Source organism: Gavia stellata, chromosome 42 (assembly GCF_030936135.1).
Source record: "Gavia stellata isolate bGavSte3 chromosome 42, bGavSte3.hap2, whole genome shotgun sequence".
Classification (NCBI taxonomy): Eukaryota; Metazoa; Chordata; class Aves; order Gaviiformes; family Gaviidae; genus Gavia; species Gavia stellata.
Genome location: NC_082635.1, coordinates 73,750 through 86,177, shown reverse-complemented (window position 1 = coordinate 86,177; position 12,428 = coordinate 73,750).

The window sequence follows — 12,428 nt, the reverse complement described above, 5'->3', positions numbered from 1 at the left end:
CAGTCGTTATGTGCCTTGGTATTATTTGGAAATGTATTCAGCTGCAACGTTCAATGAACTGCATGGAACAATCTGTTGAAGATTGACACCCTAAACCGTACTATGATGAACTGAGCAGGGAGCAAAAAAATGTTGACCTTACTTGCAAGCTCCTTCAGTGGCATTAAAAATCCTGGAGAGTCACGTTTTGCATCACATACACTATAAACTGCTATTGCTGCTGTCAAGAGAAGAACATCTACTTCTCCCAGTGCCATCCGCTGCCTCTACTTAGAAAGCATTTCTCAGCAATTCCCAGCGTCCTCTTAAAACGTCATCACGGCGACCGTCCCATGTGAGTTACGACCTCAAACCAAACAGCGCTGTCTGCAGGCCAAGCCTGCACGGGAACCCACCGAGATGAACAGAAGGACCGGCTGTAGGAGATGCTGCGGATGACTCAGGTTGGAGCGCTCTTTGCTTTGAGTCACTGTTGAATCAACGTCGGATTGTGATACTAGGTGTCACGGTGCTGCCTTCTTACAAAGAAATCATTATGCATCATCTCTTCTCTCTCACATTACTGAAAGAGGGAAAAGTGGGATTTTTATGAAGCGAAACACCAAGTAATGAAGTGTCCACCTACTACTATTAGGCATTTGCGACGAGAAGATGTTCAACACTGTTACCAACTCTACTGTTTCCACTCTTTAACCAGCCCCAAATGTTTTACAATTGATGACAGCTAATGACACTTATAACAAGGCTGGCAGACAATAATTTCATTACAAATCCCATGCCACCACCGTTCCCACCATTCAAAGTCTAACAAGCATAAAATTGCATGCTCAGTATGTATGCAGGCAGGTATGTCATTACTCTGACAAAGAAATGATAGTATTTGTAGACAGTGCGTTAACAAAAGAATAATATTCAGATGAAAATCGCCTTTGGTTCAATATGAAGAAAGTGGGTTGTACAGAAAAATATGTCTCTCTTTCTACAGAAATATTTCATTCTTCCCAAACTTCCCTTCTTCCCAGTCGTCGGTTGGAGATTAGTCATTGACCAATGGATGCCAGTGCGATTGCCGTAAAGCTAATGGCTCTCCTCCTTTCCCATTCTGTACTAGGGAGCTGAGATCAACATAACATCAAGATATATTTTTAATTTTTTTTTTTTTTTTCTTTATGCAATTCCTTTCATCTTTACACAGTGCAAGTTACCCCTCCACTAAAACACTGTGGGTGCCCAAAATTTAATCCTTAAGAATTAAGGAGGCTGCTTTAAACTGTTTTAGCAAGATTTTAAATAAATGTCTTTACTTAAAAGGAAAGAAAGTACTCTTTACACTTAAACCGCAGTCCTGCTCATCTGCGCTTGAGGAATTAACGGGAACATTCAGATTGTTCAAATGCATTAATACTGAACGAACTCATTCGTTGCTGGCACTGACAGAGGTATACTTGAGAAAAATCAGTCTACTGGGATGGAAAGACTCTTCTGTAATCCAATAAAGCGTGCTTTATCAGCTGATCTCTGCAATGCATCACTGAAAGCCATTTTGTTAGCCACCGGGAAGTCTCTCTTGCTGAAAACTGGCAGCGATACTTTCATGCTCTCCCTCTCAATTGCTGTTTCACCTCTCGAGAGCATGCAGCTGCCTTTATCTCTGACAGCTCTGAGCTTTTCTAAGGCAGCAGGACCTAGAGAGAACAACTATTCTGGGCTGCAAAGGGTATCGGGTAACAGCTGAGCATGTTCCTCTGAACATCAGATGCACACCTCGCTTTTGGGACAGGGCTTAGGCATGACCAGCCCAGAGGCAAGTGAAGATTTTGACTATAAGCCAGATGGCCGCTTGAGTTTGTCCCACTCAACACCTTCCTTTTCTGTTTAAGGAAAACCACGTAATAATTTCTTTATCAAAGCAGTATCCCAAATTCCAACTTATTTTGGGAGGCCCACAAGCTCTACTGCCGTCACAAAGAAAAAATCCACTGTCTACAGATAGCACGGCAAGTAAGGCAGGACGGAGAACAACCTACAAAATGCAAGCAACGCATGGTAGGGCTCTGCTTTTGCAATGCAAGCACAACATTCAGGATTTATTCAGTGTTTCCCCATCACCTCTACCTTCTGCCGCGACTGAAATCCACAGCAGAGCTGGGAGAAAAAAAGAAAAGCCAGTCTCTGTCGTGTGTTGCGCAAAGTAATGGAACCATATCACAAAGCCATGTATTCTTGCCCAGCATGAAGCACTTTCCAGAGAGACTTATAATTGGAATTGTTCAGAACAATTGTGCAAAGCTTACTGTGTGTTCCTTTCCTCCTGGCTCACAATTTCTTCTATTAGCTTGAGGCAGGATCTCTCTCTACTGCCTTCCCCGATTAATGCAGAAAATCAGGAAGCCACAGGTGCCACAAAATCCGAAGTTTATAGGAAAAAAAACCCCTTGCTGAGCACACTTGTCAGGGGATGCCAGATCAATCAGCACGGCAATAAGAAACAAGCCCATTGTAAACACGAATATACGGCAGATATAAAGACTGGCACTTCACTGTGCCCTACCCAAAGGTCCAAAATTGCTCTTTATGAAGTGGAAGGTGTTCCTGAGCCTATGTGATAATTGCTAACTCATTTATTTTCCCCTTGATTGCCCAACCGTTTTACTTCACGGCCCAAAAATGCAGAGGGTCGGCAAATAGCTCCTAGCAATTGTCCTGGCATTGTCACAATGCAACTTCTTTGGTTCTCCTACAAGCCAGCAGTCCCGCTCTTCCCTTCGCCTCAAACCAGCCTGACATCAACCAGCCCTTTAAGATCGTTGTGTTTAAGTGCATCTCACTGGATAACTGCACTGTGCAAGGAAGCGATGGAGTATTTCCCTTTATTAACATAAAGCTGTAGAGATCGTTCATAATCCAGTATGCTGCTTCTTAATCAGCCCATGCTACATGTGGAACTTGTTCCGCAGGCTCTACCATCATTCCTAATTTGCCTTAATCACTGGGATGGTGTTCAAGAAGCATATTTGTACTGCAGATACAAAATTCTTGTAGCAAGGCTGCTACAGAAGGCGAAGATGTGCGGAGAAGCAATTTGATCCAAATGGAGCTTGCTGGATATGTATTCTGAGATGACATACTACTTTGAAAAATTTACCGAGACAATTAACACACGCTTCAGACATCCATACAAACTAAAAATCTTCAAGAAGGTAGTTAATGTACCACCACGTGGTGGTGTGCATGAGTTTTATTCCAGCTTACACTGCGTTTGTGACTGGCCAAAGCATGTTGAAAAGCTGATATGCCGCCTTTGAAGGACAAAAAGGATGCCAAAAGTTAATCTAGACTGACATTTTTATTCAGAACACAAAAGATAGAGCAGACTGGGGAAATAAAAGAAACTGGCATGTTAAGTGTCGCTTTGACCTTTGTAGATAAAGGATTCAGAAGCTTTTGGGGGAGGAAGAAAAAAATAATCAAGCTCCTCAAAGGTTGTAGCAAACTGAGCATCAAAAGTTATCACCATTCCCTTTGGAAATAAATGTTCAATATTTAATTAGACAATAATCTGTCGAACAATGCTTAAAGGCTACTCTTTTCCTTTCTGAAATATGAGTCCCGTGCAAGTGACCCCTCTACCACAAAAGAGACGATACTTCTGTATCACAATTAATTCCTGACCACTAAGCATCCCTCAGATACAACACTGATTTTGGATTTGCAGTTGAAGAGCAGAATTAAGAGAGATTTTTTTTTTCTTTTTTGCAGCCTTCCTACACATGAAGACTCGAGTGCTCTGGCAAGACAGATGGACAGACATTTGGCAAGATCTGCAGCCTTCAACAGAAAGGGGACGAGTCTCTATAATCATACAAGCATCTGCTATACAGGAGACAAAACCCAATCCTGGCTAGAAAAGCAATTTTCTCTTGGCCTCTAGAGAGCACCTCATTTGTGAAATGCTTACAATCCTCCAAAAAGGACTGAAGTGGAGAGTGATGTACAGAAGAGTTGAGATTGCCAGATGGTAAGTTTGTTTGTATCCCGCAAATACGACAAGACGAGGATGGAGTCCTACAACAGCACCAAAAACCGGGGAGGGGGGGGGTGGGGATAATAATAAATACTTTTTAAAAAAATTGCTGAAATGCAAAATTTACTCCAGAGCAGCCAAAAAGGACTGAGAAAGTATTTGCCTTAAATCTGACTTTATCTTGCAGAACATAAAGGTTGTCTAAGGAGACAAACCAACCACAAGAGCCTCTAAGCCTCTAGAGCTTTGCTTACTACTAGAATTAAAAATGACAAGGGGAGGGGGAGAGGATTTAAGAAAAAAAAGCACAAAACAAAGTCTGCGGTCTAGGCTTTTTGTTGGGGTTTTTTTGTTGGTTTTTTTTGTTGTTTTTCTTAAACTATTTTGAATTGGTTTTTAAAACTGCATAATGTCTTCTTGCTGCTGGTATGCATAATATGCACCGCATGAGCTATCAGCGAAGGCAGACTATTTACGAGGGCCAATTAACTCCGGTTTTGTAGCTTATCTTGATTTCTGCAGCAGAGAATGGCAGTCTCTTCACGATGAGGTAGCGTGTCTTTACAACCCGAGCAATAATAAACAAATAAAAAGACTTCCATTTCAGAACAGGGCTAAGAAATACCAACTGAAACACGCTTGCTCTAACACAGAGATCTCGACCCTTAGCAGAAGCACAGGGTGGTTTCCAGCAGTTAATTAATCACCCACCGTCTACAGAGGCTGTTTCTGCAGAGCTCTCGTGTAGCTAAAAGGAATTTCTTTTTTCCACCGGAGAAATTCCTTAAATGACAGCGCTTGGAGACAAAGTATTTTTAGAAATGAGAAGTGCACTGCTGAGCATCTCCAGTGAATGTTTAATCAGTGCTCAGTGAGCTGGGCTGAATGCGGTTTACAAATGTTTGTATCCAAATATGGGTTTTTTTTTTTATTTTTTATTTTTTTAACACATCGTATTTCTTCGCTTTTTCTGGGGTCAAGCCTGTGACTAGAAAAAGAGGTGGAGAGTGACTCTAACTTAACATCACCACATTATAATCATGCCCCACCTGTGTCTTCTAGAAATTAGCTGCAGGTACACCTTCAAGCTGTTTATGTTGTGCATAAATAAGTACATCTAAGTCATCTCCTTTAAACACCTTATTCCAGTCAAATTGGAACAGACAGTCAACACCATCAAAAAAACCCACAACATGAAAAAAAAAAATTACAAAATGATTTCCAACACTAAGAACTTAACTAATCCAAGAGGAAAAGAGCTGGTGTTTCAGGGCAAGAGCAAGCACCGCTATAAATACTGAATAAGGGTCTCACCACCCTCATTCTCCCAAAACATTCTACAGTACGTGAATTAATATTAAAAAGGGAAGACTATTTGGAACTGCCCAGCACACAAAGACTACACAAGCACCAGAAAGCTGTATTTTCTCTCCAGCATCGGGCAAGCAAAAGGGAGTCCAGCTCCACAGGCATCATTATTTAGCACAATTCCCACACTCACAGAACTGGCATTCATTGGGAAACACTTTTTTGCCCCCCCCTATAACACACGGCAGGTATGTCATACCTCTCAGCCCTTAAGTACAAATACCGTGAGAGCCGTATAGCAGCATAAATTCTCTCCCTTTCCCCATAAATATTTTATTTCACTGACAAGGTCTCATTTTATGCATGGGAAGGATGAACTACGCCTGAACCATTCCTGACAGGTGTTGGTTTTCATCTTCAAGCCCTCATCCATTGTAGGAAACCTCTCCGCACTGCTTTTGGCACCGCTACGTACCCGATGGCAGCACACCACATCTTACCACCCACTGAATTAAGACAAGCAGGACCCTCTGCTCAGTCCCTCTGCCTTCTTCAAGGAGATGGTCAACCTCTCTTGACTATATTTTGTACAGAGATGAGCAAGATCTCAGCACAGGAAAGACATGGACCTGTTGGAGCAGGTCCAGAGGAGGGCTACAAAAATGACCTGAGGGATGGAACATCTGCCCTGTGAGGACAGGCTGAGAGAGTCGGGGTTGTTCAGCCTGGAGAAGAGAATGATCCGGGGAGACCTTATTGCGTCCTTTCAATAAAGGGGGCTTATGAAAAAGATGGGGAGAGACTTTTTAGCAGGACCTGTTGCGATAGGACAAGGTGTGATGGTTTTAAGCTAAAAAAGATGAGATTCAGGCTAGATATAAGGAATAAAATTTTTATGATGAGGGTGGTGAAACCCTGGCACAGGTTGCCCAGAGAGGTGGTCGATGCCCCATCCCTGGAAATATTCCAGGTCAGGTTGGACGGGGCTCCGAGCAACCTGGTCTAGTTGAAGGTGTCCCTGCTGAGGGGTGTTGGACTAGATGACCTTTAAAGGTCCCTTCCAACCCAAACTATTCTATGATTCTCTGACGATTCTATAATCTCAATGCGGAATTAAAGGTTTCTCCTTTCCATGGAAGCAGGCTTTAAAGCACAACGCTTTGTGTTTTTTGGAGCGCGAACTAACTGCCATATTTACTCTACCACTTTCTTAATCATAACACTGGAAAGCATAAAAGGAAAAAACCCACACAACAAACCCCTTTCCTGTGGAAGTGTTTTAGCACTTCAGAGACTGGCTGTTAAAAGCATACTTCGTCATAACCTTCCTCCCCTAATTAAAAGAGCTTCTGCAGGCTGAGGAACACAAGGGTATGGTTGAACTCAACCGCAGATGTCTCTGGGATTTTTTGACCTTCCCAGAGCTTAGGTTTGCTCTTGAAAGCTGAAAGTTTTCCAAATGTTACTACTTAAAACATAGAGAATATCGTTGTTTCTGATACTGCCCTTAAATGGTATGGCCAGAGAAGTGCAGCGTCAGCATTACCGGTAATTAAATGCTTCGCAAAACGCTACAAGATGTTCCACTTTATGAAAAGCATTATGGAAATCCAAGCTGCTCACTGCTGTGAGATAACAATCGGAAAACTCCAGCCCCTTTTTACTGTATTAATGTAAAATTTTGTTATGCTCTTCCAGATGACTCTAGTTTAGCAGATATTAGAAATTAAAGCACGTCCAACACCGTACTTACCTTGGTGACCTCAAAACTTTAAGCTTTTTCACACATCTGTAACTAAATTGCCTAAATGTTCTCAAGAGTTTTGGCTAACAAAAAAGCAACTGATGAATTAATCTTCAATGCTCTGTGGTCTTGGAGGCCACGTTCCTTCCCTAAAACCACTCCTAACCCTCTCTGCAGAGCAGAAATATGAAATGCATTAGAAGTGATGAACAAATGCACAATTGCTGAGATTTAACTGGAGAAAGAACCAGGAATTGAAGCAACACACGGTCCCAAAGGGTCAGAAGAGTAGCAAGGGCAGCAAGTTAAAAAAAGCCAAGTGCAGTGAATTGCAGGGCACTCATTTGGGAATAAGCCTAATGAACCCTTTGCTATCTTTTTCTCTCATTTAATTCATTTCTCCTTGATCCATCTTGCTTCGAAATGAGAGTCTGAAGATCTACACAGTACTTCTGCAACAACTGCCAGTCTGAAACTCGTAGATATATTTTACTCACCGATGGAATATGTGACCTGCAGGTACCATATCTGACCAGAATCACGAAGCATGCATAAACTTTTCCTCTTTCATTAACGCTCTGTAGGACGCTCCAAATTCTGTAGGAAGGCAGATTTTTAACAGGATGGTTCAGAAACAGTACTGAGATAGTAATTTTTCTGGTGGTTCGTTGAAACCATCTATACAATTAAGCCCATTCTGGTGAATTAATTATCCCAAACTGGAGTAAGCTATTAATAAACTGAATTATTCATGATTCGATTCCTTTGTGGTATCTAACACGTACACCCTCCTCCCAGGTTTTGGTGAGAGAAGCATGTAAATCCTTTGCATACAAAGCCCCCAGAAACGCAAGTAAAAATAGAAGGTGGGAAAAAGTCCCAATATCAACCCCACCTTTCAGTCACTGGATGCATCAACTTCTCCTGGTAGTTCAGCCACAGGTTGCGGTAGTTGACCTCAGCCTTTTTTCTATCCACCTCCAGCATCCTGGAGCATCTTCCCTGAGGAATTACAATATCCATATCCAAGATGAGGCACACAGGACTATATATAACACAGCTTTATGTCGCTGCTGACAAAGTGCCCTTGCAACTATGCCCGTTTGCTCACTGCTAAGTGGCATTTCCCATGGAGACCTGCATACGCTGGACGAGATTTGCCCAACAAGTCTGGCAGAGAACACAGAAGGGTTTTTAAAGTCATTTTCTGAATCATAAAACCTACGGATAACTTCCCGAAAACCTGCAGTGCCAAACTAAGCCATGCTGTGAGCACAGAAAACAAATACTAAAACACAAAATATCAAATCTAATTACCCGATGGCAAACAAAATAGGTGTAGATGACCTTAACACAGTATTAGTTTAGGGGACTATTCATCCTGGCTGTAGTGACTATTGCCTTTTCTAATTGCAGCACTTCGTGTGTTCCAGTTGCTGTTTGGGTCAATGCCCTGTTATCCAAAAATCGCTTTCTTGCTCTAAAAGATGATTGTTTTCTTTCACATGAGCTTAATTCTGAAAAGCCCATCTCTGGAAACTGAAGAGATGGTAGTTTAAAACCAATGGAAGCTTGGCCACCGTTTTTTTAAGGGGGATTTGACTGTTATTTTAACTTGTGTGGGTGACCGAATACAAGAACATAGTATCTGATGCCTTAATGAAATACAAAAGGGCCCCTACCCAGGTGGAAAAGGGGAAGGCTCAAGCTGTTCTTCCTTCAAAGTGACCTTTGAGCGTCAAACCTGTACCACTCTGTGCTGCTTTTTGGGAATCTCCTGCACTTTCGTTAGCAGTTCATTTCAGTACGGAGTCCTCGAGGTAACGGATTCTCCATTCAGATTCACAGCGCAGCGTTGTGGACATCCCGAAGTGGCCATCCATCCTGAAATTAAGAGGTTATGTTCTCTTCCAGAATTGCACTTTATCAGAAGCATTAGGAGTGACAATATCGCAGCAGAGGCAGCAGCTGCAAGGATTGAATACTGAGTGGTATGGCAAACTAGAAAGGGCAGCCAATCTCAACACAATCTTCACAGAAGCTTTTCTAAATCAGCCAAAAGTCGTTAAGAGACCAGTTTTCTCCAGGAATTAAAAGTTGCAGACAGAGCAACACAGGCTGAAACATCCAGACTAGATATAAGGAAGAAGTTCTTTTACTATAAGGATGGTGAAACACTGGAAGAGGTTGCCCAGAGCGGTGGTAGATGCCCCACATCCCTGGAAACATTCAAGGTCAGGCTGGACGGGGCTCTGAGCAACCTCATCTAGTTGAAGATGTCCTTGCTTATGGCAGGGGGGTTGGACTAGATGACCTTGAAAAGTCCCCTCCAACCCAAATTATTCTATGATTCACTGCATAAAACAAGGTAACGTACCCCAGGTGCCCAAGGAGAAAGCTAAGGAAATAAAATTAATATAGATCTACCACACCAGGCACCTCAGTGCTCATAAACCAGCTCTAAATGCCAGGCTATTAACAGGTCCCATTCCCATTAGCAGGAATTATATTATTTATCCTGCCTGTACAAAACCACATTATATTGACTATATTTCAATCTAAGCAGTACATGGACATTTCCCTCAAGAATCCATCAAATTGAGCACCTGAGAAACGTTGGAGTCTCTCTGGTCCGAGATTCAGCATCCCGCCAGGTACCATGCGGAAGCAGTACATTCTGTTCAGCAGCAAAACTGGACGAAAAATCCCTAAAATTCAGGAGTACTGGCCTAGTTAAAATGCCACACCTATTTAACAGGAATTAAATCGTACTCGCTATTTCTGCAGAGTTGGTTTCTCATGAAGCAATGGCCCTCAAGATGGGAATTTCCTCATTTAGCTGCAATTCTGTGCAAACGAGCCTGTCCCTTCTCCTTCCCCTTGCGTGTCAAGCGCTCAGCACAGGTGAGCGGCTGTAGTCACACCTGGACCTGATGGTGTGAACGGTGACTCGGATTTGGGGACTATTCACAGCATGCAACAGTTTCCCTGTTTCTTTCCCACCTTTCCAGTTTTTCTTCCTTCCTGCTCCCCTTGAAGTTATCCAAAAAAACCAGAGCTCATCCCTCTGCTTTATTTATTTGCACATCATGTGTCTTGGTAGGGTGACATAAAAAAATGCCCTAAGAGTTATAAACTCTGAACTTACTAGTTGGATTAATAATTCGATGCTTGCTGAGTGCTGCTTCTAAAATCAGTACTAAGAGATACCCCAAGCAATGAGATTTTAGTGCGTGTTGCAGGCAACAAAACCTCCAGCTTGCCACCGGCAGACAGAGCCATTTACCATATTACAACACAGCAAGAGAGATTCACTTTATTTACGGACCCTGGAAGTGGTTTTCCTACTGCCTCATCTTGGTTTGCATATAACTCTAGCAATTCAGTAAGTGATTTTGTTAGTTTTATGCTACTAGAGAAATAAAGTCTTCTCCAGGAGAACACAGATGTGCCAGAAACATTAAGAAAAACTCCACTACTTCATCGTTATGGGACAGGGCTGGTGGAAATCTTGGTTCTAGACATCTACAGTCTATTAATAAGCCAAAAACTGTAAGGTGAGGTTGTCCAAAAGCAGGAAGCAATTGCCAACCCAACCCAACCCCTGTGGGCTGCGGGGTCAGGTCCTGCAGCTCTTCCAGGGTTCGGTGAAATACATGATTGCATTGGTCCTTTCTGTTTTCTTGGGGAGGAGGTGTCCAGACAACCAAACCAGTCCTGAGAAGAAAAGAGGGAATTTCCACCCTAAAAATGCTGCAGACAGCCTCCTGCAACCGCTTAGCATCGAGGATTTTGTGCCCTTCATCTCTTGCTTTGGTTTAGAGTTTTACCGGTAATGTGCGTTCACTGCAAGGTTAATTAGTGTCAAGATACCACTGCTGGGGATCATTAGCACAGCTGCGTTAGGACTCATAATTTTGACCTTACTTTTGGCCATATTGCAGCTCCTTGGCACTGAACGGCTGGTATATATTTTTTAATTGCAGTATAACTTCGACATTTCACCATTAAGCGGACACAGAAAGGGTTATCATGAGTCAACAGCTAGATGGCAACATAAACCACCGGCACAGGAAAGTTAAGAAATGCTGAGGAGTTTCAAAACCTCTTAAGAAAACCTGTCAGTCTCAAAACTCCCAACAGATCTGAAGAGGATGAAGTTTTAGCGAAGGCCTTTTTGAAGTGTGATAGACAGTTCAATTGCCTTGCTAAGGAAGGCAACGAACCGCAGTGGGTGGACTGAGTTGGGAAGAGTAAGTTGGGAACAACTGAGCACCAGCAGAATTTAAAGCCCAAGATTCAGAAGAACAAATAAGACCAGGACAATAAGGAAGAGGAGGGCAGACTCCTAAATACTACTACTAATAAAAAAATCCGTAGCATCCCCTCATTGGTTGGTTTAACCATTATAAATAAAGGGAAGAAAATAAGGTAGAAAGCAAAGAGTCGGAATGCCTTAAGCAGACCAACTTCTCCACGTTTATGTTGGGCAACGAGACTAATGTGAATTTTGATCACGGCAAGGATGAAGGTGCTGGAGCACAACCGTGCCGTAGCATCTCCATGGCTCATGGAGAAGGGAGTGTATTGCACCCCAGCTGAGCTCACTGAAATTTCACCCTACTACCAGCAGCAGTTCAAAAATTATATTTGTTCATCATTTTCAAACCTACAGAGCCCATAATAAATCACCTTGGCTTCACAGTTTGAACGATGCAGCTCATTAAGTCAGCAGGAAATGTGCAGCATTTCCCAACCTGCTTGTGAACAAGCTAAGCAAACACAAAAATGCAAGTCACCTTCTAGAAAATGACAGTCATCTCTAAGATCACGCTCGGGGAAAAGACTTATCCTCTGATCAACGGAATGGAGTTTATCCTTAGGATTCCCAAGACCACAGGCAAATCACCTCATCTGCGCATTCTCTGTGTTAATTTTTGAAAGATACATTTCGTTTTGGTGTCTGCTGTTAATATTTGGTCTATGCTATCCACTACTCGTATCTGTTTAGGTGGGATTCAGAAGACTGCTTTTAGGTACTTGAGTCCTGCATTGGCACAGGTATTTATTCCCCTTCCTTGCTCAGATGGAAAAACGCCCGGGTTAATCTTCTGCGCTGCAATAACCTTGTTTTATCTTCAGTGCCTGTCTCTTCTGTGCCTTTTTTGCATACGCAAGCAGAACCTTGCGGCGCTATCAAAATAAGTAATAACAGAGTAGCTTGTTAAGGGAGTGAGCTGTACTAAATTAGTCTGAAGGCTCACGTCTCAATGAGGAAAAATAAAGTAGCTACAATTTTAAGATCAAGCAAGATCAGACCTTTTCATCACATCTTTCGACTCTCACATCCAG